The sequence below is a fragment of the Ursus americanus genome, chromosome 15, assembly GCF_024610735.1.
Source record: "Ursus americanus isolate L20-20 chromosome 15, mUrsAme1.1.p, whole genome shotgun sequence".
Taxonomy (NCBI): Eukaryota; Metazoa; Chordata; class Mammalia; order Carnivora; family Ursidae; genus Ursus; species Ursus americanus.
The window spans coordinates 35,363,908-35,382,650 of record NC_142141.1 but is presented as its reverse complement, the minus strand read 5'-3'; the positions used below and the strand labels follow the sequence as shown (position 1 = coordinate 35,382,650).

The 18,743-nt window shown below is 43.4% G+C and overlaps 2 long non-coding RNA genes across 2 annotated transcripts in view; one reads left to right on the top strand and one right to left on the bottom strand.

Moving 5' to 3' along the window:
* LOC123785496 (uncharacterized) overlaps window positions 1-12,229 on the top strand; it is a 54,752-nt gene extending 42,523 nt beyond the window's left edge. The window contains exons 4-5 of the long non-coding RNA XR_015726875.1: window positions 10-8,065; window positions 9,140-12,229. This is a non-coding gene — a long non-coding RNA (uncharacterized LOC123785496). The remainder of the gene's footprint in view (window positions 1-9; window positions 8,066-9,139) is intronic.
* The window catches only part of LOC123785497 (uncharacterized), a 47,535-nt gene continuing 33,009 nt past the window's right edge, over window positions 4,218-18,743 (bottom strand). The window contains exons 4-6 of the long non-coding RNA XR_006777649.2: window positions 13,421-13,475; window positions 6,221-6,267; window positions 4,218-4,288 (exon numbers count right to left, since the gene is read on the bottom strand). This is a non-coding gene — a long non-coding RNA (uncharacterized LOC123785497). The remainder of the gene's footprint in view (window positions 4,289-6,220; window positions 6,268-13,420; window positions 13,476-18,743) is intronic.

The following is an 18,743-nucleotide window of genomic DNA, read 5'->3' as shown; positions in this document are numbered from 1 at the left end:
TCTCTGCAGACAGGCCGATCCTGTTGCAGAAGAGGGAGTATGTGGTCTGCTGGGTCCTGGAAGCCTGAGCGGGCCCGCATTCCCTAACAGAGCTGAACCACTGACTCACTCTGGAACCTGGGGTTACATTGCTAACCCCAGAGGGCTTGTTGTCCATCCAGCTGGAAAATTTGGTAAGAGGGGAGACTGGACTGAAAATCATTTTGGCCCAGCTACTCTGCTTGACCACAGGGTACGGCTGGGGACCTCTGGGCCTGCCTGGCTGAGAAGCAACCCTGAGAGCTGTGACTGGTGAGGTGAGTCTCACGAGACCCAGTGAGAGTTCGGGCCGGAGAGCCCAACCTCTAGAGGAGAGGGAAACCTCTCTGCAGAGTCAGTAGAGTATTTGGACTCTGTGTTCCCCTCTGGCCTCAGGCAGGAGTCCTGTTTCCTTATAAAATGTATCGTAAATAGAACTCAGCGGCATCTAGATTCTCAGCTCGCCGGCATGCAGGGACTGTGTTTTGCAGGGCCAGTACCCTGCAGCACCCTGTGTGTTCTTTGCTCCTGACAGCCGCAGCGTCTGCAGAGACTTAGGGTCAGGTCAGCTCTGGTGAGACAGGAATGAGCTGGAGGGGAATGAGGAGTAAGCCCTTCCCTGGATCTCCAAAGGGGAGAGAGTTGACATACAACACATGCACTTGAATGGAAAGATAACTGATTAAAAATTGATGAGTTAAGTTGAAAGAGAAAATAATGCGAGGAAGGGAATATTCATCTCCTAAGAAAGGGACATTTGGTACTGCGTCTGGGTTTCTGAAGGAGATAAACATCTCCCGGGATAGGATAGTGACTTCAGATCCTGGAATGGACAACATTTCAGTCGTTCAAGCCTGACCTTTGAAGGTGAGACTTCTGATGCAACCTACAAAAATCTAGATGGGTCATATACAGTTTACCCTCAGGCACAAGGGAGTTTCCAAGCTGCCTGGCAAACTGATAAGTTGCGCCTAAATTGACTCTTTAACCCCCACAGCCGATAATAATTGGTTTGTGTTTAAGACACTTATTGGCCAGTCTAGTCCTAAACAGGACAAAGGAGAATGGTTTTGGATAAATAACCATTGGGAGGGGAGCAAGGGGAACAAGACACAAATGGCGGGTTGCTGTACTAACTTCATAAATCCACAGGCAGCCACTGACAGAGTAGAGCGTTGATCTCTTCATCCCGCCATGGAAAAAAACTGTCACCCCTATGAGAGGGGCTGAAAAGACAGTCTGAGTAGCTGTGTGAAGTCTGTCCTCTGCCTGGTGATTCTAGACATGACTTTCAGGGATTGGCTCAATGATTTGAAGCCCTTGATGTCCTTCATAGGAGGGGTATGTGGTTCTACCATTAACTCCCAAAGAATCAAGAGGAAAACATTGACATCATCCTGGGTTGAATGAGATTAATGAGAATAATAAAGAGTTAAGAATGAGAATACTGGGTGTTATACACAGCTAATGAATCATCGAACACTATGACAAAAACTTTCGATGTACTACATGCTGGCTAACTGAACATGATTAAGAAAAAAAGAAGAGACTAAGAAGATAAATTCAGGGGAATCCAAGAGAATAAATGCTTAATAGTAGGATTTTGAGCCTAATATACCTGAGTAGAGAGTTTGGGCTGACAGACGACTTCCTAAGAGCCCTGTACTCGTGTGACTAACAACCACCTGTCATTGTCATTCATGCAGCAAACATTATTGATTGCCATTCACTTGCACAACACTGCCCTAGTACCGTGCAGGATTCAAAGATGAGGGACAGCATGACAATCTGAAATACATACTATGTGAGCACAGACCCGAAAGATACACGATACATGATAATATATCCGTGGAAATTTGTAATTCAGAGTTATATGGGCATTTTGATTTTTAAAAAGATAGAGAGGTCATTTACTTAAATAAAATTGAATTGGAAAGGCGAGAAAGAGTAGTATTCATCACAAAAAGAATAGCGTAAATAAGGGACCAGAAGGCTGATAATGCAAGATATGTTCTGTATACAGGAGAATCCATTTAGGGGAATAAAGGATAGAAGATTAGTAGGAAATCTTGAAAGACAGACTTCATTCTATAGGCAATGGGCATATTTGAGTGTTTGGGTCATTCATTTATTCATTCATTCAACAACCACTGCTGAGAACCTTACGGATGTCAGGTCCTTCGGTAGGCTTTGAAAATTTAAGAAAAGCAAGAATTTGTCCTTGCCTTCAAAGCACATACATTATAATAGGAAAACATTCTGCAAACAAATAACTGGCAAAAAGTGATGCTGTAGCATAGTAAATATGGCCACCTTTGATATCAGACAGAGCTGGGTTTAAACTTCACATCTGCCACATACCAGCTATTGGACCTGGACAAATTACTTACATTTCTTATCTGTAAAATGAGGCTAATAGTGGTATCCATTCCATAGGGTTGTCATGAGGCTTACGTAAAGTAACGAATATAAAGCATTTAACACAATTCTGACCACATGGAAACACTCAATGAATGTTTACTATCATCAAAATGATCATTTTTAGGACTGTTACTGGTATGCACAGAAAAGGAGCAATCAGTGCCACTGGAGGGAGAAGAGACGTGTCCAACAGGAAAGCTTCTCAGAAAACATAATGATAGGTCAGGTTTTGAGGGGATGCATTAAAATTCACCAAACATGGCGGTCAGAGCATTCTAGGCAACTAGCAGAAAGGCATGGAGACAGGCAACAGGACTTCAAAGGTCTTGTGAAGAGTTCTGTGTGACTGACCATCAGGGCACAATGAGGCATGTGGGATAGTAGCTGGGACTGGGGCTGACCAATCGTCTTGAGCCTGGTATACCTGTGAATCAGACTGTAGCCTTTCAGCTCCAGGGTCCCTTACTCTGGCCATAGTCCTACAGCCTCGGTTCCTCCTTGTTGGCTTTCACCACTAGCTTGCCATTTGAGATCTGGTTTCCCCTATGACTGACTGAACAGGGTAACAACATTCAACTAACTCCTAGCCACTGATGAATAAGTTTTATGGGTAGCAGTCAGTGAATGAGTCCCTAGTCTCTACACCACTCCCCTCAGTTTATAAGTGCTATCCCCTAACTTCCACCCCTTACCCTTGTCATGCAGGTACCATGCTGTTTCTTGTCTGGGTGATATTCCTTCCTTTTTACCCATCTATTACCAGTCCAACTTCTAAGACTCAAATCAAGAATTACTTCCATCTCTTGTTCTTGGATAGAACAATTCAGCATCCAAAAATGGCCAGGTTCCCCCAAGTTATTTTATAAATACAAATACCTAATACAAATACCAGAAAGGTTTTTCACAATGGAGCTATATAAGTTGATGGTAAAATTAGAAAAACAAAACAAGAAGAGTTACAAGAGGATTAATGATATTAAAACTATTATAAAGCTTCTATAATTGAAACGGTACAGTACTGTTGTGCAAAAAGACAGGCAAACAAGAATAGAATAGGAAAAAAACCCAAACAAACTAGACACAAGTACCCATGGAAAATTAGTGTATGAAAAAGGTAGTATTTTAAATTACTAAAACAAAGATGAGTGTTTTAATGAAGCTGCTGAGATAAACTGGATAGCCATTTGGAAAAGGATTAAACTAGACTCATATCTCATGTCATAAATATGAATAAACATCAATGAATCAGAGACAAAAATGAAAAAAAATGAAACCACACAGATGGGAGAAGAATACGTGGGTGAATTCTCTGTAACTTTGGTGTAAGGAAAGACTTTTGACTATGACTTAAAATTTAGAGGCAATAAAAGATATAAAAATTTACAAGAAAAAATATTGCAGGCCAAAACAAAACAAAAACAAAAACCCCACTTAAACAAAGTTGACAAAGACAAATTGGAAGCTATTTGCAACTAAAGAATTTATTTAAAAATCACAGAAAGAGACCTGGTAGGCCTGATTAAAACAAAACAACAACAAAAACAAGCAAAAGACAAACAGAATACACACATACACCTATCTGAACACCATTTGAACATAAGAAGAGAAATAGAATTTTAAACAACTCTGCGGTACTATTTCTCAACTCTGTGATTGGCAAAAATTTTAAAGTTTGACACTACATTTTGTGGGTAAGGCTTTGGGGAAATAGGAATCCTCAATACCTTGCTGATGGGAGTAAAAATTGTACAACCTTTAGGAGGAGAATGTTACAGTATTTAACAACATATATGTTTACCTTTTGACTCAGCCATCCCATATCCAGGAACTTACTTTGAAGATACACCGCCTGAAACATGGAAATATATATACAAAAGGTTACTCAATGCAGCATTGTTTGTGACCATAAATATTGGAAATGTAGCCAAGTCATTAAATCAACTATGTTGTAGCCACATAATGGAGTACTACGCAGCCATAAAAATAATTGAGGGTAATATTTGTGAACCATTTTTAACTGAAAAAAGCGAAGTACAGAAAGATATCTACACGGTGCTGCCTTTTCTATAAAAGTGGAGAAAAGAAAATACACATGTCTCTCCTTGAAAAACAAAGGATACTCAGAGATACAAGAGATAGATGTGAAGAAGGTAGAAGAAACAAGAGGTGGGGGAGTGACACTCTCAGTATTTTTATATAGCTTTGACTTTTGGAATTATGTTTATATACTCAAAACAATTATGCAATAATGAAGTTTTTATAAATGGGGAAAACAAAACCTAAAATGGAATGCAAAAAAAACCCAAACAAATAAACTTAACTATATTTCAAATCAATGACATAATCTCACCAAAGGAGGGGGAAAAACCAACCCAAGTAATTTTTGAACACAGTATACTATACCCTCAGACTAAATATAACAAGAACTATAAATAAATATGAACTCAAGTTAGTTGAATTTGCCACAGTTTGTTACAGTCGTATGGGTCAGTAATTATAAAACTGCTTTCAGCGTATTATAGAATTAAATAAGTAAATACATTGAGGATAATGAGGCCAGATTTCTCATTGTCAGAGAAGGTTGTGTTGGATTAAAATTGGAGTTATCAGTATGACCTCATGGTTTATTTTATATCTACATATTACAGATATGTATTTTACTTATATATCTTTATAGGTATATACACATAGATGTTATATCTACATCTATGTAGATACAGATGTATGTATAGATGTGTGTGTGTGTGTGTGTGTGTGTGTGTATATATATATATATATATTTTTTTTTATGTCCACTGAGAAGACCCAGAAGCCATGGCACTCCAGGAGCAATGAACACCACTATGCCCAGATTTAGTTTCTGAATTTCAAACCATTCTCCACTAAAAGAAAACAGAGTCACTTGGAGATACATCTGATTTCATAGCTAGCACAGGAAAAGTTCAAGATGAATCTGCAATATCTTCTTATACAACAAATTAAGGAAATTCTCCAAGAATAAGGGCAGAGAAGGAAGTTTGAAGGGGTTCCCACTGCCAAATCTGGGATAATGTGGGCATCAAAATAAATGATATTTACAGATTATCTATTGAATAAAGTAGGAATCCGTAAGTTCATACTGACATGAATGAATGAATGAATGAATGAATGAATAAGTGAAGGAGCAGAAAAAGCTATTCCCTATAATATATTGCCACAAAATAAGTAGAGAAGAAATAAAAGAGTTTTAAAAATCATTTCACAAATATCCTTGTAATAATCGATTCAGCAAGAATCATCAATAGATGTTAAAACTAGTGGGTGAAAGTTTGACAAGAAAATGTTTTATCTATACAATGAGATACCACCTTACACCGGTTAGAATGGCAGACATTAACAAGACAGTAAACAAGTGTTGGCGAGGCCAAGATCTATAAAGAGCTTATCAAACTCAACACCCAAAAAACCAATAATCCAAGAAATGGTATATCTACATTGTCTCAAAACATCTTCTCACAAAATACTTATTAATGACAAGGGGAAACAGTAAATTTGAAGAAATGAACCTGGCGAACACCTTCTGAACCTTGCAATCCAATTTAATATTGCCAGTAGTGGGACACATTGATATCATGTACCTACTGGTGCTCTAAGAAGGACATGATGTCACACCTGTGGGGCTCCTGCCAAAAATGCATAAACTTACTCTCATCGTGAGCAAACATTACAGACACTAAAGTCAGAGTTTCCCCTTTGGTTCATATTTCTCTGCAAAGATTTCTATCATGTATTTATCACATACCTTGCAAATATGCACTGATGCGTCTGCTTCCTCCTGGACCGAAGTTCCTAGAATCAGGAACAAAGTTATTTATCTCTGAATCCTTCTATGTACATTGCCTTCTTATGCATAACTCAATAATCACATTTATTATATTTCAAATACTTCTTTGTGTGGTTTTCTTCCTCATTTTAGTGAGAAAACCCAACTAATAATGGCTTGAATAAGAAAGGCACTTGATTACCTTTCAGAGAATTACATCTAGATGCACACAGTTCCAAAGCTGGATCAGCAGTTTAATGATTTTATGGGATTTTGTGAGCATCTCTCTGATTCAATTGGCCTTTCCTTCAATTTCAAGATGGCCACTACTGCTTTATACATCATGGTCTTGGAGAACGGGGCACCAAGAAGTAAGGAAGTAGGTGGTTGGCTCAGGCCTCTTATCAGGAGAATTCTTCCCTAAGTCCCCAGTAGATTTCCCTTGAAGTCTCATTCATATGATAACTCCTAGACAAATTACAAATCATCCTCTCAAGCCAAACACAGTACTGTCTGAACAAAACGAGGGGTTCTGTTAAGAAGGAAGAACATGGGGGATCTGCTGAGGGGGCAGCATTAGCGCCTGCCATATTCCTTCACTAAAGTGTAAGTTCTCTGATGGCAGAAACTGATTCTTACTCATTTTTATGGATTTATCTTTTACCTCCAGGGCATAGCATAGCACCTGGTCAATAAATGTTTGTTGAATGAATGGAAAAGACCAAGTGTGAATCGTATAAGAAAATAACAAACATGGGGAAGTAACAAAGTTACAGAAATGTACAAATTCTTATAATCTTGGACTCTGGCCTCTAACTCTCAATTCCCTTCACAGAAGGTAACTTGAAGACAGGAATGAATCATAAAAGTGTTTTGTGTTTCAGGGCGGTTGGTCTAGCATGAGTAAGATGGGAAGTAGGAAGCTTCTAGGCAGAGAGGCCGGTATATCTGTGGAGATGCTTCGTATTGAAAAATGGACGGCTGAGGCTGCATATAACTAGAAATGAGCAGAAGGGGAGGCTCCGTATGCCCCACACAAGGCACGGTGCTGGAGGCTCTGCTATCACACCCGGAAGCCGCACATCCCAAAGAGGCGAAGAAGTGGACTCTTCAGCATTCTGAGAGCAAAGACACGTTTGCCAAAAGGTCCATAGTAGACCTTTTCTCCCCACACTTCTTTGAAAAGAATGTGGCCACAAGCCCATTCCTAAACCAGCCCCTGAAAGGGGAATGGAATGAGTGTGACTGATTTAGGTTAATCGTTCAGGGTGGGGTGGATGCCGGCGAGGAAATCTGCATGGAGGCTGGTCTGGTTTGGGAGTTGTTGCCACCATGTTGCTTAAGAAATTCAAAAGCCTGAACCTGCTTTATTTATTGTAGGTAAAAAAATTGTTATGAAAGTAGGTTGTAAGAGATATTTTAAAGCGAGAATAGTCAGTCACTGAACATGGGGCAGGAGGGGCAAGTGAGAAGGGGAAATCAAAGAGGTTCTGACATTAAATTTCTCCTCAAAATTGATCTACAGCAACAACAGAGAGATAGGGAGACACTTACCGACTATTTCCAGAAACTTGGGAACTATTCCCAGACTGAAAGTTCACTTGTGGTTAACAAGGAACAAACAAACAAAACCCAAAGCAACTAGCAGAATGTGGGACTCACAGCACTTTACTATCTGGCAAGACAGGGAGAAGGTCAGCTAAGAACAGCATATGCAATAAAGTCTTCATGGGGCTAACGACCACTTCACCTCCCAAGTGGATGAAAACCTGATAAGGAGACACACTCTTCTGCTCTGAATTTTGATCAGTTGGGACAAATTAGGTAAGAAGAACAACTCTGCAGAAAATAGCAGCTTACGCTTTGGGAAAGAAGGGAGGAATAGCATCAGCTCGGTCAGACATGGGCTTTCAACATTGGGAGGGTGGATGTTCAGAGTTCAGAGAAAAGATAAGAGGTTAGAGACTCCCATGAAGACATTCTGACTACTATTCCACCTGGTGTGGATGGCCTAGGACTGGGAAGGGGAGGCCACAAGACATTTTGTGGCTTCCCAAGATGCTTTCTGATGATCCCCAATTTAAAAGGACTCTCTATTAAAAGATGGAAGGAGGTATCATCCCAGAGTGGCTAAAACCTTGACCACGGTGTCAGATAGAATAGGGGGTAAATCCTGGCACTGACTCTTAGTAGCTGTGTGGCCTTAGACAACTTGTACAACTGCGCTGTGCCTTCATTTCCTTATCTTTAAACCACATGTAAGAAGCCCTTCCCAACGGGGTTGTTTAGGATAAAGAAGATCACAGCCGTAGAGCACATGATTGTGGTGCCTGGCATAATGTGACTGATAGGCGTGTATCAATATTCTACAAATAGATTGTAGAATCCACCATGTAGAGTGTAGAAACTACAATAATTAAAAAATATTATTTTTACCTTTTAAATACTTTTTAGTAAAAAGAGAGGAATTAGGAAAAAAAATCAGGACCATTTTCCACAGTTGTATTTGCTAGAGGAGTCTCTTCAGCATGCTCAGAGAATTCAATCAGTAGAGAAAAATGCCAAAGAAAAAGCGGAAACCCCCAGCCCCCAACAAGCCAGCTGAGCTCCCCTCCCCAAATGTAATCACCGCTAATAGTTTCTTACGATTACTTCTAGAAAACATTTTAAAACAAGTTTTATTTTTAACTAAATGCCAAATAAGATGCAAAAAAAAAAAAAAAACCCAGTAGAAGTTGGTCAAATACGGTGTGTGGTGCAATATAAATTAAGAGCAGAAGCAACAGAGCACATGCACCCTGTTCTCCTCCTCTCCCTTCCTCCCCCCTTCTCCCCTTCTCCTCTTTCTTCCCTTCCCCCATCTCTTCCTGTCCTTCCTTCTCTTTTCTCCATGCCAAGTAGAAAGACTGGAGCTCAGCGGCCTGAAAGAACTGAAGATCCAGCCAGGAGAGGAGCCTGACATCGGCCTGACAGGGCTACACGAGGTCGGCAGGTGCGCCTCGCTGATTTATCTCCGGGAGCTGGGAGGACCCGGGAAGAAACGATGGAAATGCTGCTCCTTGTGTTTACGGAACTTCGGTGTCAGGAGAACTGGCTCCCGAATCTCAAAAAGTAGATCAACGTGGATGCCCCCAATAGTAGACTAGTCTCTTCAGTGTGGAACCTGAGCACCTTCTAGAATGGGTCAGTAAAGGAGATGTGAGGAACTGGGAAAGGAGATGTAGAAAGCCCAAAATGGACCCAACACCTTCTCTTCTCTGACAGTTCACTAGACCTAGAATCTACAAGGAATGTTGGAGCCACAGTGGATCTGGGCATCATGAGGCAGTTGACCAAGTTGCTGCTGATATCCTTATGGGGAAGTAGAGAATGTGATCTGGGGGTAAAGACATTCATGTGGCTTCCTAATTAGCTGGGCCACCAGAGGTGAAGGATGCTGAGGAGGGGACCCGACAGGTGGCATCCAGGAAACATCATCCACGTCATCCTACTCAGCATGGCCGTGGTTGGCAGGAGACCTTAGTCTTACCTGATATCTGTTTTCTTTTTTAAAGGAGAACGTGCTTTAATGTTACATGTGTAAATCAAAATTAAGTTTTAAATTTTTAAATATTTTAATACAATTTTATAATAAAATTTAATTATTAAACGAACATAATTATAATAATAAAATATCCTTTTGCTGTTTCCCCACCTTTGTCTAGGGAAATTCCAAACATCTAAGTTCTTTGTGCTGAACTGATTGCAAAAAAGGCTAGAATTATTCCCCTGTTCCTATATGTCCACATTTTGCACCAAGACCTTGCAGCATTTTCCATCAAGAGCTGTCCCTGTTCCTCAAACGGAGGAGTCTAGTGACTTGCTACGGCTAATAAAATGGAGAAGTGGTGGTATGACAGACCCAAACCTAGGTCTTGAGTAGCTGAGCGTGTATTTTCACTTTCCCTCGGCCCCCTCTGTACACCAAGCCCAGGCCAGCCTGCTGTATGAGACAAACCCATCCCCTCGAACCCCGCTGGCAGCTAACATGCTGCTGGCCTGTGAGCCGGGCCATCCAAGACCAGCCAGCCCCAAATCGGCTGCCTGGCCACGGACACAGGAACGCGCCCACCCGAGAGCAGACGGGCCTGGCCCAGTTCGGCAGAACCTCCCAGCTGATCTGTTGACTCGTGAGCAATAGTGAAGGCTTATTGTCTCGAGTCACTGGGTTTGGGGTCGGTTGGCTACATAGCAGTAGCCGATCGTTACAGCCGCGCACGCCTCCTTCTCTGTCCATCTGGCCACTCCCGCACTCCTGTTCTTGGCTTCCGCTCCATGCTGAACAAACCACGATGTTTGTTCCACAAATGCAAAGCCGCTGCCTGGTTTGCCCACCTCCTTCCTCGCCCATCCTTCATCTGGCCGATTCCTCCTCATTCCCGGAGACTCGTCACGGGCCCCACCCTGGCCGGGCAGCATTCCCAGGGCCCGCTTCTCCAAGCCTCTTCCCACCTCCCGCCTCTCCTTCTGTGGGCCGCTGGTCCTCATCCCGCCTCAGCACAGCCCTCATCCTGGGTTACAGCATCTGTGAATTCAGCCGTCCGTTCTGACTTCACTGTGAACGCGTTGAAGGTAGAGATCTTGTCCTTTGTTGTCTCAACAACTACTTCAATTCCTTACACACGTGTGGTCGGCGCTCTCAAAGTGTCTGTTCCATGGTGTGATGAAGTGTATAACCGAACGAACCCGAAACTAAAGAGAGTGTATTTAGTTTTCAAAAGAGAAGATATGAAGGATATTAATGATCCCTATTTAATAAATATACCAGGAGCATGGGAACAGCCACAGGTTACCAACTAGATCTTCAATGGTCCAGAGTAACCAGCTGACACAGCAAGTTTCCGTCCGTTAGTCATCCACCCCTCACAGGCAACACGTGTTCCCCAAAGCAGAGGTCACCACTAATGAAAACTCTTATATCTGTAAGGGGTCCCTGAAAATATCCCATGAAATCTGTCTTTTACATGGGGACCAGATCATGCAGCGCCATGTCTGGGAAGCCTCATTTCCACCCACAACGGAGCTGCTGTTTCTATCACTTTGAGGAATCAGGGAAAGGCAATCCTACACACAATAGGATGAGTGCATAGACAGCATTTATTGATCACCCCAAGGAAAAGACTCCAAAGTAACATGGTAACTTCTTCAAAGAAGTTTTGAAGGGTTGTCATATGGAAGAGGAACCCTCTATCTATGATCCTAAAAAGGTAGAGCGAGGACCAACGGAGGTTGAAGCTGGGCAGATACATGCATGCGTGGGTCTCCTAATCATTAGATTTGTTTTAAAATGGCGTGAACAACTCGTAAGAAATAGTGTCTTCTTTTGTCCTTGGAGATGTCCAAAGAGAAATTGGCTGACAGCTTATCAGCAAAGTGGCAAGGAAGTTTCATGCTACGGAGTCCCCCTCTGCTTGGCGATTCAGCAAAAGATAGCTCTATTTGGGAATTACCACGTGCCCACTTCCCACAAATGATCTGCACTGATGACAAGTACCTGCGGAAGCGTGGTAGACATGTGTGATGATATCTGCCTAACTCTGAGACTCTCTTTTCACACAAACAGCGTTTCAGCCTCAATCACCATCCTCCGGCTGGACTAGACAGACCAGGGGTGGACACATGACACAAGCCTGAATTTCAAAGATGGAAATTTGGGTACTGTGGGGCAATTGCCTTCAGACATGCTAAGAAATACACAAAGAAATGCTGACCGATCGAATACTATGTGCCAGGCACTGTTCTAGGCGTGGGCGAGCCTGCAGGAAACAAACCAGATAAATTCCCTGATTTCATGAAACTCACATTTACTACAGGGCCAGGAAACAAAGATAAGAGGCAGAGAGAGGGAGAGCAAAAGAACAAGGCCTGAGTTTCCTGGCAGGCCCCTGAGAACTGCCTGTGGGTTCTGTGAGAAACCCCAATGGTTCTCCAATAAACTTCCTGCTTGCTTATGCTGACCGGAGTCGGTTTCTGTTATTTGCAGCCCCGAGGGTCTTTCACTAAGATTCCATATGAAATGCATTTGGCGTCACACCTGTCCTCGTCACCACCACTTTGGGGCAGGTGGAGCAGGGGAATCTTTGTAAGATCAATGGGTCAGAAGCTGGTGGTAGAGAACTTGAAAACTTTTCTGGCCCTCCTTCCTCCTAGCCATTCTCGAATTTAGGGGCTCTCTACTTTCCATAATAAGGAAGAGCAAGGGAAGCTGCTTCCCCAGATACTCAGGACGGCAGAGCAAAGGTTACGTGATAGGCAGAGTTTAACGCTCTCAACTGCATCCAGGTATTATTGTTACTTAATATTCCTACAAAACTGTGTGATAAGCAAGGAAGTACATTCTCCACCCAGGCTTACAATAATAAATAAAATCATTCCAAAACAAGGGGAATAAAAATTCGCTCCCCCAAGAGCTTAGAGGGGAGAGGCAAGTTGAATAATATGGGACAGCAATGTGGCCTAAGATGAGTTCAGGAAGTTTTCAATAGACCGTGACCCAGCGTGGTCAGGTTTCCAGGGGCTTTTTGAGAGAGCCGAGGGAGAGCTGTGTGGACGGCCTGGGGCCAGCATGCTTATCGAAGGGGTGCAGGTCCTAGGACAGTGCGTACCCCCTCCTCCAAGGAGCTTCCGGTCCTCAGGCTTTAAGTTTTGGAATCTTCAATTTATTAAGAAAGAGGGCAGAGGATTTAAAAAAAAAAAAAAAAAAGCACCTTCCCATGTCCCCAAATCTGCTTTTATTTTAATGACTCTGAGATGCAGATCTTCTTTCAATATTCTGCTTGCTGATTAATTTCCTGTTGACTCCGAAGGTAACTGAAAACCTCTTGGATGAAGCAGAAATAGCCCTAATGCAAGTGATTCTTAGTAATGGGATTGAGTCACTTGGGACAGCCTTCAGGGGCTTCCTCTAAGCTCCGCATGAGTGGGTGGTTTCTGGCACTCGACAGTTTAAAATGTGTCCACTCATAAACACGTTCAACATAAAGTCATTCTCCTCCCTCTTCCAGCGCCCTGGGAGGGTCCACCTTGTGTTCAATCCTGGAGGCACAGCCCTAGCCCAAGTTGTGAAATCAGCTCTGTCTGCCCTCATCCTCTTCCCGGGGCCCCCTTGCTTTGACCTTTCCCATCAGTCTTGACACTTACCTCTCTCTCCATGTCCAGGTTCCTCATTCTTCTGTATTCACCCAGTTATCACAACCTGCAGAAAGAAAACACTTTTCTATCAGTCATGTACACCTGAGTATGAACTTAAGTTGATTACTTCTCCTGGGGTTACCCACATATAAACCCTTACATTTGAAGGGCAGGGAGGTTTAAGGGAAACAGCAGTGGGATGGTTGTTCAAAGACTCCAAACCCCCTCCGGCTGGGTTTCCTGGGCCAGGCACTTCACTTCTTAGTTTTGATTTATTTTTTTAATTCTATAACATCAGACGTTTAACTGGATAATTTCTAATAGCAGGGGGCATATTTGAGGAGAGCTGGAGCTTCCCCGGGTCTCGGAGCCAATCACATTGTGTTCGGCCTCTTTCATCTAAATGCCAAGGGATCCAAAGGCACCTTCCAGCAGCTGAGAGCCAATGTCTGCAGATTTTCTGTCTGGGAAAGTTCCTGCCAGGATTTTATGCAAGGAAAGCCACATTTATTATTCTGGGTATTTATTCACACCTAAGGTTCCTAATACTAACTTCCTAACGCTACCTAATACAGTGTGATCACCACGAAATCAGTTTAAAACTAAGAAATGTAGGAGCGCACAGGCCCTAAGCTCTCCACAGAAGTGCCAGCCACCTCCTGGCCCCACATGGGTGCTTCCCACATGGTTCTCCAGCGAGACTGCCGTTTCTAGCCTTGGTTGCATATAAACCCCCAGAGAAGCGTTTAAAAGTGCCGTGCCCAGGTCACCTCCCAGGTCAGCTACGTCAGCATTTCTCTCTGCAGTGGGGCCAGACAACAGTATCTGAAAATCTTTGTAATTCCAGTTTTCCTCAGAATCCCCTTCGGGATGTACATGCAGGACCCAGAGATCGTCTGAGGTGGAGAGCACCTTTCAACCCCTGCCCGGCTGAAGGAGCTACTCAACCTCACCTTTCTTCTTTTTCTCAAAATCTACGTAGATGAAGGAGTCTCCACTTTATGACTTTGTTCCACTGGGCAAATCAGACTTTGTATATACCTTCTTCTACTGCAACATCATTTTACCTTGAAGAACCCGCATGTCAGCCTCTGGGGCATCCCAGTCCCTCAGACTCTGGGGTCATCCCATCCTTTAAGATGCTCAATTAAATCTCTTTAAGCGTTCGCCCAGTATACCTGAGGATCCCTAGGGACCTGCATTTCTGTCGACGCCTCTTCTTGCTTTCCCTAAACTGTTTCTCTCTGCTCTCTGTGATATCTCCTGCCTCCACCACCCATTTTTCCCATTTCTCTCCATGGTCAACACCCTCCCTATTCCTTTACTCCCTCAAAGCACCTCTCACAAACCACTGTGTGTGTAACAGGTTTTATGGATAGTTTAGTACTAATAAAGGGCATTATCACACGGAAAAGCACAGGCATCAACTTAAAATTGAACATCAGACGCCATCATCCTAAGATCCAGCAGCCATGGAAAATTCCAGTCACATAGAAGTATTTTTTATTTTTTGGCCACACCCATGCAAGAGACTTTGTCATCTTTTCTCTTGCTGTTAGACACTATTCCTCCAAATTCCTGATCATTATTTTTAATGCCAGGAAATTCACCTTTCAAGATCGTAGGCCAACCTAGCCTCTGCTGACTTTAACACATCTCTCTATGCTCATTTGCTTGGCAAAGGAGAGGCCAAAAGCATAAAGGAATGCACAGTGGTTAACATAACATTTTCCTTCTAGCCGGGTCACTGTTCTGAGCAGAGACACTGGCTGAGGTCCTGGCTTCCATGGGTCTGCTCTCCTAGTTCTGTTGCACCAAGTCTGGTCTGATCTCAATTCCTTGATTTAGCAATCAGTCCGTGGCTGTGTAGCTACGTGATATCTCTGCTAGCTGCTGGCAGGGCCAGCAGGACATCGGAGCTGGGAGCGACTCAAGGAGAGTCCAGCTCCTCCACTTAGGGGTGACTAAAATCAAGAGCAGCCAGTACCAGCCCGGGAGCATGGCGTGGCTCACGGTGGGCACTCAGGCCTCCTGGATTCCCGTGCAGCTATACAGCAGTGAGGCCTTGGATGAACTTCTCCGGGTTATTATTAGCTTCGAGGCTAATAATAGAATCCATCTCATCATGCCGCTAGGATAAATGAACTATTGCATGCAAATGCCCTGGGAACAGTGTTTGGACACAGTACGTGCTCAATCTTATCATGACCTAGGGTCCCACAGCCAGTTAGGAAAAAACAATGAGAAGCCAAGCCTTTGGACCTCCTGTCCCCTGTGCCTCCTACCCTGCCAGGTAATAAAAGATAACTCATAGGTGAGACAAAATCTTGCCATCTAGCTGGGTGAACAAAACTAAAACATCTAAAACAATCAGAGGCGACCATGAAGGAATGACTGAAGGAATAAAGCAGGGATTCCCAAGCGCGGCTCACGTTAGCCTCATCTGGGAGATTTTTCAGAATCCTGATGCCCAGATCACACCCAGACCAATTAAACCAGACTCCCTGGGCGGGGGACCCTTAGCATCAATGTGTTTTAAATCTCCCAGGTAATTTCAGTTTGGTAAATGCAGCCAAGGAAGAAAATCACTGGTTGGAGCCATCATGACCCCCGCCCCCCACGGGCCATCTCTGTTCAAAGTGGCGATGTGATTTGCCGCTGATCACTACAAGTACTTTGGAAAGTCCAAATGTGACTAGTTCTTAGGACTCCTTATCCAGTCATTTTTTAAAATTTTTATTTATTTGTTTTTTAAGTTGAGTTGTAATTAACATACTCATGTGGAATTTGAGAAACAAAACAAATGAACAAAGGGGGAAAGAAAAAGCAGTCCCTGTTTTTTTAAAGCTATCTTTGATGAGAACTTCATTATGTGCCAGGCTGGACCCTTCTGGTGCCTTCCCTCACTGACACAGCACAACAATCCAGTGAGGTCGGTTCTGTGAGTCCCGCTTTGCAGATGTGGAAACTCAAGGCTTGGAGCAATGAAGTGACTTGGCCAAAGTGACACAGATAATGTTCTTGGAGCTGGGACTCGGGCTGAGGCCTTCCAACCCAGAGCCCTGGGGAGCAGACCATGACTCCCTCTCACTGCTCTGCCCCCTGAACCATCTTTTCTCAGAAAGCCTTCTGTCCCCTGCCACCCACCATCTGCAGGCAGAACACTTTTCAGTCTGTCACCACCACCTCCACCCTCTTCAGCACCGTGACCCAAACGCCAGTGTTGTTCTTTTATAAAATAGAGCTCTGCTTATGCCTTTGCTTCAATCCTGCCCCAAAAGAGACAAACTACCCCATCTCTGTCACAAATACTTATATAGCCTTTTTCTTGCTAATTCCCACATTAGTTTCCTTTCCATTTCTAGCTACTTTTATCCCTGGACTGCTGAACTTCCAGCCTTCTTTATAGCCCCCCAGCCTACTCCTACTAAAACTACTCAGCACAGTGTAAGGTGAACCTCTGTCCTCCTCTGCTGTGTTTCCATCCCCAGTCTTTCAGAGTATAATTATCTCACTCTGAAAAGCCTTCATCAAAAGAGCTTGCTTGCATTTTCTTTTCTTTCTAAGGCCAAATTCCTTACTATAGATGTATTAATTATCTATTGCTCTGTAACAATATTACAGCAAAATTACTAGCTTAAAACAGCACACATTAATTATCTCACAGTTTATTTGTCAAGAGCCCAGGAACAACAAAGTTGGGTCCCCTGGCTGGTGTGTCACAAGGCTCTAATCGAGGTATGGATGGTGGCTGCAGTCTCATACAAAGCTCGACTGGGGAAGGACCCACTTCTGAGCTCATTCAGGTGGCTGCATCATTCAATGCCTTGCAGCGGAAGGACTGAGCACTTCGGGTTCCCGTTGGCTATTGGCCAGAGGCTGCCCTCAGCTCCTTGTTGTAACATACCCTCCACAGACAGCTCACGACAATGGCAGTTTTCTTCTTCAAAGGCAGCAGAGGAGGGGGTGTCCTTGCAAGTTACGAATTACAATTGTATATACTGTCATCACCTACACATAATCATAGTCCAATTACCTTTGCTGTGTCCTACTGGTTAGAAGCAAGCCACAGGGTCTGTCCACACTTAAGGGAAGGGATAAGGGCATGAATACCAGGAGGCAAAGATCATGAAGATAAACCTCCCTAGACCTGGTCTTCTACAATGGGGTGTGAGCACCCCACCCCCTTGCTGCTCCTTCTGAGTATTCCCTCTTCTTTCCACACGTCCACTTCCTGTCCCTGGTCTTTGTCCAGATTGCCCCAAATTTGGAGGGTAAGGGAAGTAAAATTTCTTCCACCCTCAACCCTTACTCTAAGGACAGGAAAGGCATTTGGGCAGAAGCCCTTCATTGTCAGTTAAGGTAATACAATTTGTCAATGTAACCCAGGGTAAAAAGGGGTCAAATTCCACCCTCCCACAACATAAAAGGGGCTCAGCACAAGTTTACGTGAAATAGAGTCAAATGTATGTAGATGAGAGGAATATGAGTTTTTCATGCTAATCAAATGGCTATAGTTGGAAGGAAATGAACCCTGTTATGATGAGGTGAGTTTAGTTGTGGAGATTCAAAGAGAGAATAAACCATAAGCCAGAGTGAAAGCCCTTCCACTCTTTCCCACTGACCAAAACTCACCCCTATATACACACTGCCCCTCTCCAAGCCAGTCATCTCAGAGACCAGACTTCACTCTTTTTGCTGCTGAACCCGCAAAAGTTAGGCTGAGGAGAAAAGCCATTACAGAGGATGCAAACAACAGGAAAGGACCAAATGTATAGGGCTTGATTATGTCTCTAGGGAGTGGTGAGTTTTACCTTGAGAAAAAAGGTATAGAGGAGTGTAAACCAGAATTCATTTCAGCTGTAAAAACCACAAAATTTCGAAATAAGAATGACTTAAACAAAAACAAAGATTGTCTCTCTCTCATGTTCAAGAAGTCTGGAGATAGCCAGAGCGGGCTGGCAAATCATCCCCAGGGGCAGAGAAGCAGACTCCTTCCTCTGTGCTGCGCTCATATGCGCAATCTCCATTCCCAAGGTAACTTCATGGTCAAAGTGATTGCCAGAGCCGCCATCGTGGCATTGGTCTTCCAGTCAGTAGGAAGGAAAAAGGAGAGAAGAAAAGCATCTTTTACTCCATTTAAGGACACAGCATGGAAGCTACGTACACAGACTTCTGTTAACATCCACCTGGTCAAAAGCAAAGCATATAGTCCCACCTGGCCGCAAGACAGGCTGGGAGCTGTAGTCTTTATTCTGGTCAGCTAAGTGCCCAGATAAAAATCATTCACTTCAAAGAGGTAAATGCCTACGGGTGGACAACGAGCATCCTC